This window comes from Mesoplodon bidens (assembly GCF_964165515.1).
Source record: "Mesoplodon bidens genome assembly, chromosome: 7".
Lineage (NCBI taxonomy): Eukaryota > Metazoa > Chordata > Mammalia > Artiodactyla > Ziphiidae > Mesoplodon > Mesoplodon bidens.
Genome location: NC_138164.1, coordinates 40,570,454 through 40,584,624, shown reverse-complemented (window position 1 = coordinate 40,584,624; position 14,171 = coordinate 40,570,454). Strand labels below are relative to the sequence as shown.

Here is a 14,171-nt window from a genome sequence, read left to right as displayed (position 1 = left end):
AATGCATGGAACACGTCACCATTTGCCAACTACCGTGTCAAGTTAGCAGAAACTACGGAAATTAAGAGCTCTCCGCATAAATTCACACACCCGTGCACCAGGTAAGGGACCACAGGCAGACGTTCACTCAGCCTTTCGTGTGTCCCTCACGGAATACACGCTCTCTCCTGGGCGGGGGGAGCACAGACACTTACGGGAGTTTACTTTTCAAATGCGTTGATACAACCAGGTCTCACTTTTGTTTGGATGAGTCAGCAAACGCTTTTTGGAAGCCCCAAAGTCTCCACACCTCCAACGTTTCGCGCTGCCTTAGTCTCAGAGCTCAAGCCCCTACTCTTCAGGCCGCGTCACCATGGGAGACAGGGCTGCATGCGGATGCGACGCACGGCGAGCGTGCTGACGTCCTCGAGCCCCGCCCCCACAGTCCCGCCCGCTGACTTATAAACGGCAGCCCCGCGGCGTGGAGGGCGTAGGTGCGTGCACCAACACCAGGCCGTGCGGGGTCTCCGGAGCGCGGCATGGGGGGGTTGGCGTAGCTGGGGCCCGTGGCCCTATGTCTTCTGGCTGCGACGCCGGTCCTGCGCACGCTGCGGGGCCGCAGCCGCCGGGCGGTGGGCGCCCGAGGGGCCGGGAGGCGAGCCGGGGCCCCCAGGCGGGTGTGGGCATCATGTCCGCAGCCAGCGTCCCCGAGGCCGCGCTCGGGCCATGATCCCTTGGTGAAGCTGCGCCGGGACGGCGTGGCCGATATCTTTCCGCGCTCTGAGGACCTGTGCGCGCTGCAGGACTCGGTGCCTCTGCCCTCCGTGCGCGCTTCCCTACAGGAGGGCCTGTTGGACTTAAGGCCGACCGCCTCCGCGGGGTGCACTGGGCGCCGCTCCTGAGCACCCGCTGCCCCTGATCTGTATCCAGAGCTTCTTCCAGCCACGGCGTGTCGAGACAGGTTTGTACTTCCCGCTTCCAGGGCCCCTCGTGTGGGCACTGAGAAGCGGGGTTTTAAATGGTGCAAGGTGGAGGGTGGGCACTAGAACCAGTGCCCAGTGACCGGGTGTGCGTGCACTAGACAGGGCGTGTGGCCTAGGACTCCTGCCGGCTCGGTGGCCCCGGCCGAGTGCCTTAAGGCTTCAAGGTCTCAGTGTTCTCATCTGTAGCGTGGGCTTAACAGGACCCAGTCTCTCTGGCGGTTACAAGGATGCACTGTGTTAATGCTTCTAGACTCTACAAAGTAGAACACTTAGCACAGTTTGGAGCATCGTTAATTGTTGCACAGATGTTACCTGGTCTGTTGAATGACTTTGCCTGGTACACACCAAAGCGATTAGGAAATGGATATATCCCAGCTTCATTTCCTTTCCATTAAAACAGGGCTCAGGAAAGAAAAAATCTGTTTTTCAGTAGTCGTATCATATAGTGGAAAGAGCACTGGTGTGAAGGCAGCCTAGGGTTTGAATTCCAGGGCTTATGCTGTCTGTGGCCTGGGCAGGTTTCTTTTGCACTACAATCCCCACACTTGTAAAATGTCATTAATAACCACTCTTTCTGTGGGTTCTTAGAATGAATTAAGCAGGTTATGTGTGTAAAGTAGCCTGGCACTTGAATGAGTTGTCAGAACCAAGGGCTGCTGGAGAGGATGCTTCTGCCCTAGGTAATCTTCCCTTCTACTGGGCAGCAAGTAAACACAAGCACAGTAGTCAGTGCTCTAGAAGAAGTGAGTTCTGGTGCTATAGAGCACAGAATCTCTTTTTTCTTTAATTTAATTTTTATTTTATATTGGAGGATAGTTGATGTACAATATTGTGTTAGTTTCAGGTGTACAGTAAAGTGATTCCGTTATACATGTGTATCCATTCCTTTTCAGATTCTTTTCCCGTACAGTTTGTTCCAGGCTATGGAGTAGAGTTCCCTGTGCTGTGCAGTAGGTCCTTGTTGATGATCTATTTGATATAGAGTCGTGTGTCTATGTTAATGCCAAAGTCCTAATGTATCCCCCCCACCACCATTCCCCTTTGCAGAGCACAGAATCTTGGAAGGGAAAGTTCAGGGTAGGCTTCTTGGAGGAGGTGCCATCCTTTCTAAGGATATGTAGAAGCTACTGGGGTGGCAGGAGGGAGCAGTGTGTGTCAAAGTTTGAGAAATATAAGAAAATATGGCAAAACTAAGGTATAGGACTGGAACTCAGGGTTTGGGAAAGAAATGAGAGTTGATACTGGAAACCTAGTGGGGCCCAACAGAACGGGGCCTTGTTTGTCCTGTCAGAAGTTTAGATGTTTATCCTGAAGGCTGTGGGAAACCCTAAAGAACAGTGAGATGGACTTCTGGTTTAGAGACTTACCCGGACCTCCATGTGCAAGGCACTTGATTGGGTGCAGGGTGAATTGTAATCTAAGGTTCCCACTTAAGTTATAAAAGGTTGGACTGGATTTTGCAGATCTGAGAGAGAATGGGTGGGGCCTGGTGACCAGTTAGAAAAGGGAGGGCAGCAAGCGTGGGTGACAGTTTACAGCTGCATCTTTTTGAGAGATACAGAGCACCGTAGGAAGGTATTGGGGGTGGGGAGAGGATTTTAGTTCATCTTCAGTGCTTTAGAGGGGCCTGGTAGACAGGTCTGGGCCCAAGGTTCAGATCTGGGCTTTTGGGGAGGAGAGGTGTTTGAAGGCGTGGTAGAGACTTAGGTTATCCACAAGAAGATCCAAAGAATCATAGGTCTGAGAGATTTTTAAGTGGGTATATTTGAGGATGTTTATAAGCTGTGAGAAGGTAGCCAGCAGAGGAAGGGTGTAAAGATCTAGGACAGGAAATGATTGTTCATTTGATTTTGAAAAGCTGAATACTTATCGTGTGCCTGGCCCTTTTCTAGGATCTGGGGTTCACACCATCTGTTATCTCTTCTGCAAGGATAGTTCAACTCCTCCCCTGGTGAAGAGAAGTCAGATTATTCTTTGCGTCCCATTCAGGTGTAAGAACTGTTCTGTACCTCTGAAGGGACTTTACTTAACCAGAGTAATAAGTTAGAAATCAAAAGAAGTTAGAGCTGGAAGGGACCTTAAAGGCCACTTTACTTAATTTTGCCTGATATTTGACATTGAATGTAAGAAAAATTTATTGTAGAGCCCATTCTCTTCAGAGTTCCTTCACTGAACTTTCTTTATGTCTTGCATCCAGTGGGTCTATCTTGTAAATTTTGGCCTCCTCCTAAATTTCCTTCTTCATCCATATTACATTTTGCCCAGGCTATGGCAGAAACTCCTGGGTGGTTTCACGGCCCCTGGTCTCAGTTCCTCTAAGTTCATCTGCCTACTCGGGTTGAGTGATCTTCTAACACGACAAGATATGCCTAAAATAATGCTGCTAATGGCTTGCCCACACAGAGTTAGTGCATACTAGCCGCCCAGCGTGTGCTCTGCACAGAGGCCTGTAGTCTGAACTGTGCTTTGCCAAGCCTCCTGGGGCTCTTTGGCCTTGAGGAAGGGGAGCTTTTTGTGATCACTCCCTTTATCTAATTGGTCCTTCAGCAGCGGGGCGCCTTTTTCTAATCAGCGGAGGCACCCTTACTCAGCCAGTGGTAGCCCCAGGCCTCATCACCTGTGCGATACAAGCCGTGCTCTCTCCCAGGCTTGCTTGGGCCAACATCTCTATTTTTATTTCTGTCTCTTCTCACACTTGGACCCCTGGTCTTTAGTCATCCCCACCTGCAGTATTTACAGTGCCCAGCAGGTGTCAGGCTTGAGTGTCTTTGCACAGGTGCTCCCTGTGCAGTTAATGCACCTCCTACTCCAACTCTGCATAGCCTCATCTTTCTAGACTGTACTTCAGGGTTATCATGAAGCCGTCACTTAGATATAACTTTTGGCCTCCATAGGCACTTCTGTGCTTAAAGGTTATGGTTCTTTATCTCATGTGATTGAAATTTTGAGTTTATAGATCTTCCTCCTTAATGAGGCTTTAAGGACAGGAGTCATTTCTAATCCTTAGCACAGAGCAGATGCTTTTTAAAGGTGATAAAATGTATGGTTTAAATGACTCATTTTACAATAATTTTGCTGTAGCTTCCGATAGAAATAACGTTTCCAGATGTTGTGTTCCTGCAATAAGAAATAAAGATGTGACCTTCCAGCTGTGTAAAGCCCATCAATGCTGTGTAAGTGCATCGGATGCGCTAAGGAACGTGGAGCCAAGTGGGCTAGTTGTGAGAGAGAGAGACTTAACTATGTTAACAAAGGTAAGCCTTCATTGTGTCCTGCCAACATTTGATAGTTACTTTTGGGCAAACTAAAGCAATAAAATTTTAAACTGTTCCTCCCCATTAAAGGGATTGAATATTTGGCCACTTTGGTGCACCTGTGTCTTGTGAATTGTCCAATTGGAGATGGAGGTTTAGAAAGTGAGTTTCAGTCTTGTTTCAGTCTCTTCCCATCAGACTGGTCTCGTGATTTCCTACACACCATGTTACTTCCTGTCTACCTTTCCTTGGTGGTGTTCATGCCTGGATTGTCTCCTGTACCTGCTCAAACCTTGGTCCATTCTCATTTGTACCATGGAAGTTTGTCATGCCGGATACTGTCAGAACTCATTTTACTTAAGTTTGTGTTAAGGTGCAAAGCACACGTTTTGTATATTTTCTGTTTTTTGTGTTTGTTTATATTTTTATGGTTTCTCTTCAAGAAATATTATGAGTAGGGAAATAACAAGATGTAAAGAGCAAAAAAGTCATCATTCTCTTTTAAGTTGTTAGAACATCTACCTGCAATCATACTGCACTGTGGTATGTGTTAAAATAGGAAATTTATGTCATGTCCCGTAGGAGCAGGAAAGTCAGTGGTGTTAGTGAGGGTGTGTCATGGAAGTAATCACTAAGCAGGTGACTGCTGGTTGGGGTCCTGAAACATTAGTGTGTGTTCCCTGTGTCCAGTAGTGGTCTGGAGAGGTCAGGAAGACTGCCTTTCAATTTGAGGGAACAGAGGGTTTGAGGTCCTCTCTGTTCTATTGCTCTAGTACACTGCATAGCAGCTCATAAAATACTGTGTTTATAGTTGATATTTAAATCGCTGATTGATCATCAAGATTGGGATGTATCATTGGAAATGAAAATAGGAAGAGTCTTATGCTTTTTAGGTTTTTCCTTTTTTCCCGATGTCTCAGAAGGCTCTTTGACGGGGGACTTTTTATTCTCCCATACAATTCCATGAATACTTATACCCTGGCACTTATTTTAATGGCATTTTCAATTTATAAATGTCTCTGAAACACATACTGTAAACTATTTGAGGGTAATGACCATGGCCATTGATGACACATCTTAAATGTGCATCGTGTTAATGCTTGAGTGTCAGGTGGTCTACCATCAGTGCTTCCTTCTTTCACCCAGTTTTCTTCCTCATTTCCTTCTCCAAATTTGTCTCATTTTTCTACTCTCCCTTTTGCTTCTCTATTCTTGCTTTCTCTTTCCCATTGCATGTGTCATTCTTCTTTTTCTTCTTCTTCTTCTCCTTCTGACTTCATTATTATGGCCAACCAAAACCTTTTCCAGGATTGTCTCTATCTTCCTTTCCTCTTCATTGCCATCCACAAACTCTTAGAGAATATTCTTGCTTGACTCCCTTACTTCCTAGCATACCCATGTACTTCCTGATCACTTTAGAACATTGAAAAGGGTTGGAATTTTTAAAAATAGGTAATTATAATCAGTCTTCTTTCACCTCTGGCATAAGACTCTTCTTCCTCAATCTGACCATTCTTCAATCTAGAAGTACTCCAGCTCATTGGTCTCCCTTACCCCCATGTTTAGGCCAAAGAACTTGTGAAACCTTAGCCCTGTTTAATACTTGAATTTATCAAAACATAAGAGGGCTAATTCTGCCTAAGGGCACCAAAGAAGAATAAAGATGCCACAAATAAATGTTTAGTCCAGATTTATAATGGACTCTTAAGTGCCTAGTTGAGTGCTAACCGTTAACTCACTTGAACACCAGGGAGGTCATGACACAAACTAACATGTAAATTGTAAAGACACTTCACTTCACCATTCCTCAATGTAGCTGATAAACTGCATCCAGTTAGCTTAAATAACATGAATGATGAATTTCCCTGTGTATATAAATTGGGAGTTTCTAAAGTTTTCTTTTTCCCTTTGTACAACTACTGACTGCCACCTCGCTTGGTCAGTGCAATAGGAAATGATGACTAAGAAACACATTGTCTCAATATCAGTGGACATAATGTCCTAGTAGTCTATAAAAATCTCAAAATTCTTAATCTAAAAGGTAGGTCTGCCTATCTTATATCCTTTTCCTTTGTTAATATAAGTATCCAATCTATGAAGGTCTCAGTTTCCTTACTTAGAATATGAGGTGGATAGATTTGCTAATATCTAGGGACCTTTCCAATTTTAATATTCCCTAGTTATAAGGGCTGAGCCAAATACAATGGCTCCCTTAATCATTAACCTCGCTCATGATGAAAGTTATCAGCAAGTTCTACTTGTAAGAGATCAAACATTCATATCCATGTATATTGTAGCACATTGACTTTTACAGAACTCCAAGTAACACAACATAGTTACATTCATAGACTTAAGGTCACCGTGGTATACTTTACAATTTTTCTTTTCCCTAGGAAGGAAATGTAGATCCCTAGGAAGGGATTTCTTTCTCTGCCTTTCAGTAATGTAAGCCTTTTATTATCTCTTGGATCCTAAAAATGGGTAGGGTTTTGGCAGGTGGAGCTTAGGACAGACATTCCAGGTGACAGGGACAACAGGAGAAAGGGCAGAAGGAAGAATGGATTTTCAGAAACACTTGATATCTTACATGATGAGAGCAGCGTTTCACAATCTCTGTCCTGCAGAACACTGGTTTTAGATGATGTTAATGTAGTTACAGGACAGAAGCATTTGGGAAGAACTGTACTCTACATCCCGACATGAAATTCAAGTTTCACTTTGTTTCATTACATACTCTGAAAAGTTTTGGAGGAAGGAATTGATTTATTTTTGTTTAATTCAGTCTTACTCACAGTTACTTGACAAACCTATATTCAGCTGATGGGACTGTATTTTGTGAAAGGCCAATCGGAGAAATGGTGAGATGGAGCTTAGGCTATTTCTCTGTTGGGACAGGCATGTGATTATTTTTCTTATAATTCTTTACTGTTTGTCCTAACAACTGTTACTTTGCAGGCGTCAGTGTTTTTTTTGTTTTTTTTTTTACATCTTTATTGGAGTATAATTGCTTTACAGTGTTGTGTTAGTTTCTGCTGTGTAACAAAGTGAATCAGCTATATGCATACATATATCCCCAGGATTCAGTTTTAAGCCCTCTGTTTTTATCTGAGTTATTGGGACTCTTAGAAAGCTCAACAATCCTGGAGTCTTCATCTGTGATGTAGTTTCCAGAAGCTCCTGGCACTTACCACTATTTCCTCTTGATTCTTTTCCTCCGACTTCAGACTTCTTACAATTATGAGCTGATGGTTTTCTCAGCCTCTAGTGTCAAAACCAGCTACCTCACTCATCTTCATTGTCTCCGTTACAAGGTGCAATATTTCCCATGTTTATATGCGTCAAAATAGAAGTCAGGGATTGATACATAGCATATGCATAATAAAAATTGTATTTCTTTTTTTTCTTTGTTCAAAGGTATCCAAACACTGGCCAAGTTCTTAAATTGAAAGTAGAGTGATCTAACTTATTCAGCTCATCCAACCATCAAAGTTGAATATTTGTCTTTTTTCTTACACATATTTCTTGTATTCCAATTGTGACATTCTAGAGCACAGTGAGTACATTTATAACTTATTACTGCATTACTACCTTGGCTATTCCTTGATCAAAATTTACTTCATACAACTGACAGCCTAATTAACCTACTAGAGTCTTTTTTTTAATGTACGCATATATTAAAAAAACTCTAGTAGGTTAACTGCATTGCTAATAACTGAATTTTTACACCTCTATGCACCCATGTATCCAACACCAGATCAAGATATTATAAAATATTTCTAACACCCTACACGGTTCTCTGTTACTTCTTTCTGTTCCATACTCTCCCAGGGCAACACGTAAGCTGACCTCTATCACCATATATGACATACGTGGAAACACACAGTGTGTATTCTTTGGTATCTGGCCTCTGGTTACATATCATTATATCAGTAGTTTATTCTTTTATTGTGTTTTCCTGATTTTTTTAAACCTAAACATTCATACAGTGTCAAAGTACCACTGAGTTCTTCATATTATTATGCTGACCTCCATCTTCAGGGGCTTTCTACAGTCTTCCATGTGTCTTTGCACCTACTTTCTCTTCCGTCTAATTATGTTTCATTTAACCAACCTCAGCCAGCCTTCCCCCATATTCCCCAACACGTAGCACTCCTGTGTTCAGCTTTTTTTTTTTTTTTTGTCCCCTATTCCATAAGCCCTTTGTGCCATTCCTGACACTGTGCCTGTTCCCTGCCCGGAAGGCCTGTTCCCTACCCTCTATATACTTGTTCAAGACTCAGTTTAAATGCTACCTGTTCTGAGAAGTCTTCTCAGAAGAAGCCAGTACTTTTTGGAATCCTTCTTTAATGAAATCCCATAGCAAGTGTAATCTGTCCTCCCTGATCTGGTAATTAATTATCCATTGTTCCTATCATATAGTGTTTGTTTTCCTTGTGTGCTGTTATTCTTTATTGAAGCAGATTACAGTGACTTGAACCAGGAACTGGGTCATTTTCCTCTTCATTTTAGTGCAAGTTTCTGTGATAAACTCTTTTTCCCTCACTTCCCATTCACCCTCAGCAGTTGTTAAACATGAAGTACAAGTGAAACTTATTGGTTAACAGGTTTTTGTGGTCCTTGGTTCTGGTCCCTAGGTCTAAGCTGCACTTCTGTAGTGCTAATTTGACTGATTTCTTATTGTCACATAACTCAGGCATTAACTAAATCCTTACAAATTTAGCTACATATAAGATAGTATTAAAAAAACCCAGTGGATATCAAAAGTTTTGGCCTGGAGGAGAGTGTTGTATGAGTCCTAGTTTGGTGGGGCTCACACTTAATGATCGAGCCTTCCAATATTCCACTGTAAGTAAGAAAGAGGTATGCAGATATATGGTTAATATTTAGCAGTGTTGATAAAAAGAAGAGAGAAAGGGACGACAGATACTTTGAGGGCCTTTTGGAATTCATGAACAATTATGATTGGATGGGGAAAAAGAAGAACCGAGGGCTAACCTCCCACAAGTGAAGTCAGGAAAGAGAGAAGGGCTCATCTGGTATGCAGGTAGAGAGGTTTGACCTACAGAATCTTAGAAAACCTCAACAATCTGAGCAGCGTTTGCAAGAGGCAAACTAAAGGGCTAACAAAAGTCTGCAAAAGTCTCACACAAAGAACTCTGGCATGGTGTTCATCATCTAGCTAATCCTAACATGCAGACATTTATGAGAGTAAAGTCAGGTCTTTACCAGAGTGGGTTTCTTATTTGGGCAACTGGGTCAAATGAAGAAAGGCAGGTGTAGGCTGCCAGAGTAATAAATAAGGAGAGGAAAAACAAAAAGAATGAGACATATGATTCATCAGTGATTTCCCCCCAGTATTCTTAGCCTCCAGCTTATCTCCATCTTACTGCTAACACAGGAACTAGACCGAACAGTGAGGTAAAAGGTCTCTACAGAAACTGAGGTAATATAGAAAATAAAAAAATAAAACATAAAATTGTCAATTTTCTTCCTAGGGGTAATTGAGATGGTAGTTCAATAATAACATAAGATCAGGGGAAGTCTAAAGAAATTTTAGAAAACTTGGATAAAGTAAGAAAACCTCTGTTCACCAGCATCCGAATGTTTGAGAGACACCAAGACATGTGGGCCAAGTTCTGGAGAGAAGGGAAACACAGATGCAAGCTTGACATTTGGTGCAGCTTTTGTCCTTGGGGCATTTGCTGATTCAACTCATACAGCCTAGGAGCTGAAAAGCCAAGGAGTTCAAAAGACTCTAACCACAGAAGCCAAACGGCAAGAGCTCAAGCTAAAAGCAACAACTAATGGAATGACAAGCTACACGTATCCTTAGTCTCACGGGGCTGGGGGAACCATTACATTTAAAGCCTAACAAATACAAGGGTAGTTGGGAATAGGGAGAATCCAAACTTTCACATGGTAATCCCAAAGGGCAACACCCGTAGAGGAAGGACAAGACAGGAATAGACCAACCTTCACACAGACTGAAAAACGGCTTTGAATGAGCTCAAACGGAGAATGGACTAAGTTTACCAGTCCCTATAGTAACTGTCTGCCATGGGCCAAAGTAAATCTTTTCAAGAGAAAGATAACAACATCCAGAATGTGGAGGTATCTTTATAGTTTCCTAAAATAAGTTAAGCCCAATTTTAGTATAAAAAATAATTGGACATAACCAGGAAAAAGACTAAATGATCAAAAGTTCAAAAAAAGAAAGAAAGAAAAAAGACAACATAAATAGACATAGGAGGACAAGAGTTAGCAGGCCTTGGTTAAAAAAAACAAAACAAAACTACTATGGTTAAACAAAGAAAATAGGCACATGGCAAATAAGCATATGAAAAGATGCTACACATTCCATGTCATCAGTGAATTTTGAATTAGAACGATAATGAGATACCACTACACACCTATTTAAATGGCTAAAATCCCCAAACTGAAATACCGAAGTTGGTGATGATGCAGAACAATTGGAATTCTCATTTGTGGCTAGCGGGATACTTGGCAGTTTCTTACAAAATAAACGTACTTTTACCATACAGTGATCTAGTAATCCTGCTCTTTGGTATTTACCCATAGGAACTGAAAAGTTATGAAAGTAAGAGCCTTTACAGTGAGAAAATTCTATGATTCTATGGTTTTTCAACTCATTAATTTGTGTAGTTCATCCATTTTACTCATTGTATACACTTAAGTATATTGTTCCTTGAAATGGCCATTCAAAGTTGTTTCCTGTGCCACACACTATGAATGTTAGGGTTGGTCCTGTGTAAATCTTACCCCCATTGATTTAGTATTATCCCTAAACAAGCAACTTTCTTCCATAAGGAAACAAAAAAGAGGTTCAGAAATGTCCAAACTAAGTTTTTATAAAACTGTGTTATCGGGCTTCCCTGGTGGCGCAGTGGTTGAGAGTCCGCCTGCCGATGCAGGGGACATGGGTTCATGCCCTGGTCCGGGAAGATCCCACATGCTGCGGAGCGGCTGGGCCCGTGAGCCATGGTCGCTGAGCCTGTGCATCCGGAGCCTGTGCTCTGCAACGGGAGAGGCCTGAGAGGCCCGCGTACCGCAAAAAAAAAAAAAAAAAAACCTGTGCTATCAAATCTTATTTATCAAAAAACTTCAAACATAGCAGTATGAGTTCCCATATACCCTTTACTCAGCTTCCCCAAATGTTAACATTTTCTATTACTAGAGTATAATTATTGAAAGCAGAAAGTTTACATTGTCACAATGCTACTAATGATTTATAGACTCGTATTCAAATATTGCCTATTGTCTTGTGGTCCAGATTCAAATCTAGGATCCCTTATTGCATTTGCTTGTCATATCTCCCCATTCTTCTCTAATCTAGGATAGTTCCTCAGTCTTTTTTTGTCTGTTATGACCTTGAACTAATGGAAAATCTTAGCCAGTCATTTTGTAGAATTTTTCTCAAATAGGGTTTGTTTGATATTTTCTCATGGTTAGACTGAGGATATGTATTTCTTGACAAGAACACTTCAGGAGAGATATTATGCCATTTTCAGTACATATTAGAGGTACAAACAAATCTGTATGTCTCACTACTGGGGATGCTAACTTTGATGACTTAGTTATAATGATAGCTGCAAAATCCCTATTTTTCCCTTTGTAATTATTTGAGATTGTTCAAATATTCTGCTTCTTGTTTAATTTTCCCATACTAATTTTAGCATCCATCAATAATTTTTGACTCCACCCATTACTGTGGTGTTTGATGATTGTTCATTTTCTATTCCCATCATTCCCTCTACATTTATTAACTATAATTTGAGTATAAGAAAGAGCTGTTCTTCTCCTTCATTTATGTATTTATCTGGTTATTTGTTCATATATATACATACATCAGTGTGAGCTTGTGGATAATTATTTTATTCTACGGGTTAAAATTTATTACTATCATTAATAGTTTTGTTTCTCAAAGTGTTCCATATTTGGTCACTGGTACTCCTTCCAGCTGTCTCCTATATTTTTCCTACATGGCCATACAATTGTTGGAGTAATATCTTACTTTCTGACACCACAAAGTGCTCCAGACCCATCTTTTACTTTCCTCTGTCTCAGCCTTGAATCAGTCATTTCTCCATGGAGTTCTTGTTCCTTGCATTAATAATGGTATTCAGAAACCAGAATCTTGGTATGAGGTGGATTTATCACTATCCAAGCTACCTCATTGTGTTTTCAGCAGAGAGAGCTAAAAATATATATACGAATACATAAAAATATACAAGTATCTCTATTTTCATATTATCTATCTGGGTGTGTGTGTATATACACACACGTGTGCACGCACACACATTATCATCTGTCTATCTACATATATATATAACTTCAAATTGATATATGAATTCAAATGGATACCTTGATTCCAATCCAACAGCACAGGGTTTATTCTAGCCTCCCTTACCCTTTCCTTATTTGTCACTCTTTAACAATTAGAAACCTGATTCTCATTATTTGCAGTCTATTCATTTGCTCAATTCTGGAATACACATAAAATATTTAAAAATCATTAACCTGTACACGTGTGAAAAATAAATTTACTAACAAGTTCAATATTTGTGTACATTTCTTTTTGTCTTTAGCTTTTCAGTATATATTGTGCATGGTTAATCACAGTATATTAAAATACTGTTTTCCAAAGTTACTTAGGTTAGCTCTTTCCCACCTCCTTCAGTGTGTTTTTTTTCCTTCTGCAGTGTGAGAAAATCTAGTACTTTGTGTTCAACTCAGACTACCAAACCAGAAGTTCTAGCAGAAAAGGTGATAATCCATATGTGCAATAAGATCCCCAGGTGATTCTTTTCATTGGAGAAATATGAGGAACACTGCTTGACGTCTCTACAACTAAGATGTCTAAAATGAAACTTCAATGATTCCTTCTTCCAAACTTTTCCATCCTGCAAATCTTTTCTTCCTCAGTGAATGGTGCCATGATTCACACAAAAAGTAACTCCATGCAAAAACCTGGGAATGATCCTCAGTTCCTTCCTTTTGTTCACTTTCTGCATAGACTGCATCATTAGGTCCTCTGGAATCTCATCTCTCTCTCTCTCATCACATATATAATGTTTCTCTTCATCTTCATTGCCACCGTCTTAGCCACTACCATTTCTCCTTTGCTCTACTTGAACAGCCTAGTATCTACACAACTATCTTTTCATTTAATTGCTTTCTCTTGCATCTAAGATAAAGTCAAAATCCTTAGCCTTATAGATTCTGGCCTTGCCTTTTCTTGTAAGTTGTATTTTCATACTTATAAGTACAGGCACACTCTCACACACACACACACGTATAGTTGGTATTGTTAGTTTAGGTTTTGTTTGCCCTCCCATCCTAGCATGAGAAAATTAAGAAACAAAGTCAAACCAAAAAAAACACTTTAAAAATAAATTTGAATAATATCCTTTCCCTCCAGAACATTTCTCTAAAGCAGTATTATCATTAATGGCAGTACAGACCAGAATTTTTTCCCTTAGACATAAAGGCATGGTGAAGAAGTCTCATTAAAAACTGGAATCTAAGCTTTCAATGTCAAATTCTGTCTCTAATCTTCTGCAGTAAGCCCTAATGATTAAAGTATAGGTATCTGAATCAGAGGTCTGGTTTAGTATAATCTTTTTTGTAATAAGCTTTGTACCTTAGACAAGTCATTTATCTCTCCATTCCTTAATTTCTTCATTTATAAACGGAGATGTTAAGAGTATTGATATTCAAGGCTAATGAAAAAAGAATGCATCTAAGTACTGTATCAAATACTTTAAAAAGTAACCAGTTCAGGTTCTCTGCCCATTTTTAAATTGGAATATCTGGGTTTTTTTGATATTAAATTGTATGATTTCTTTAGATAATTTGGATACTAACTCCTTATCAGATATATCATTTGAAAAAATCTTTCATTCAGTAAGTTACCTTTTCATTTTGTGATGGTTTT

General features: G+C 40.6%; 1 pseudogene across 1 annotated transcript in view; it reads left to right on the top strand.

Moving 5' to 3' along the window:
• The first annotated feature begins 369 nt into the window (after nucleotides 1–369).
• Nucleotides 370–14,171, top strand: part of LOC308620769 (centrosomal protein of 78 kDa-like) — a 571,052-nt pseudogene continuing 557,250 nt past the window's right edge. The window contains exons 1-4 of the transcript in view: nucleotides 370–423; nucleotides 537–940; nucleotides 4,044–4,216; nucleotides 4,307–4,378. The product of the transcript in view is annotated as a centrosomal protein of 78 kDa-like (transcript). The remainder of the gene's footprint in view (nucleotides 424–536; nucleotides 941–4,043; nucleotides 4,217–4,306; nucleotides 4,379–14,171) is intronic.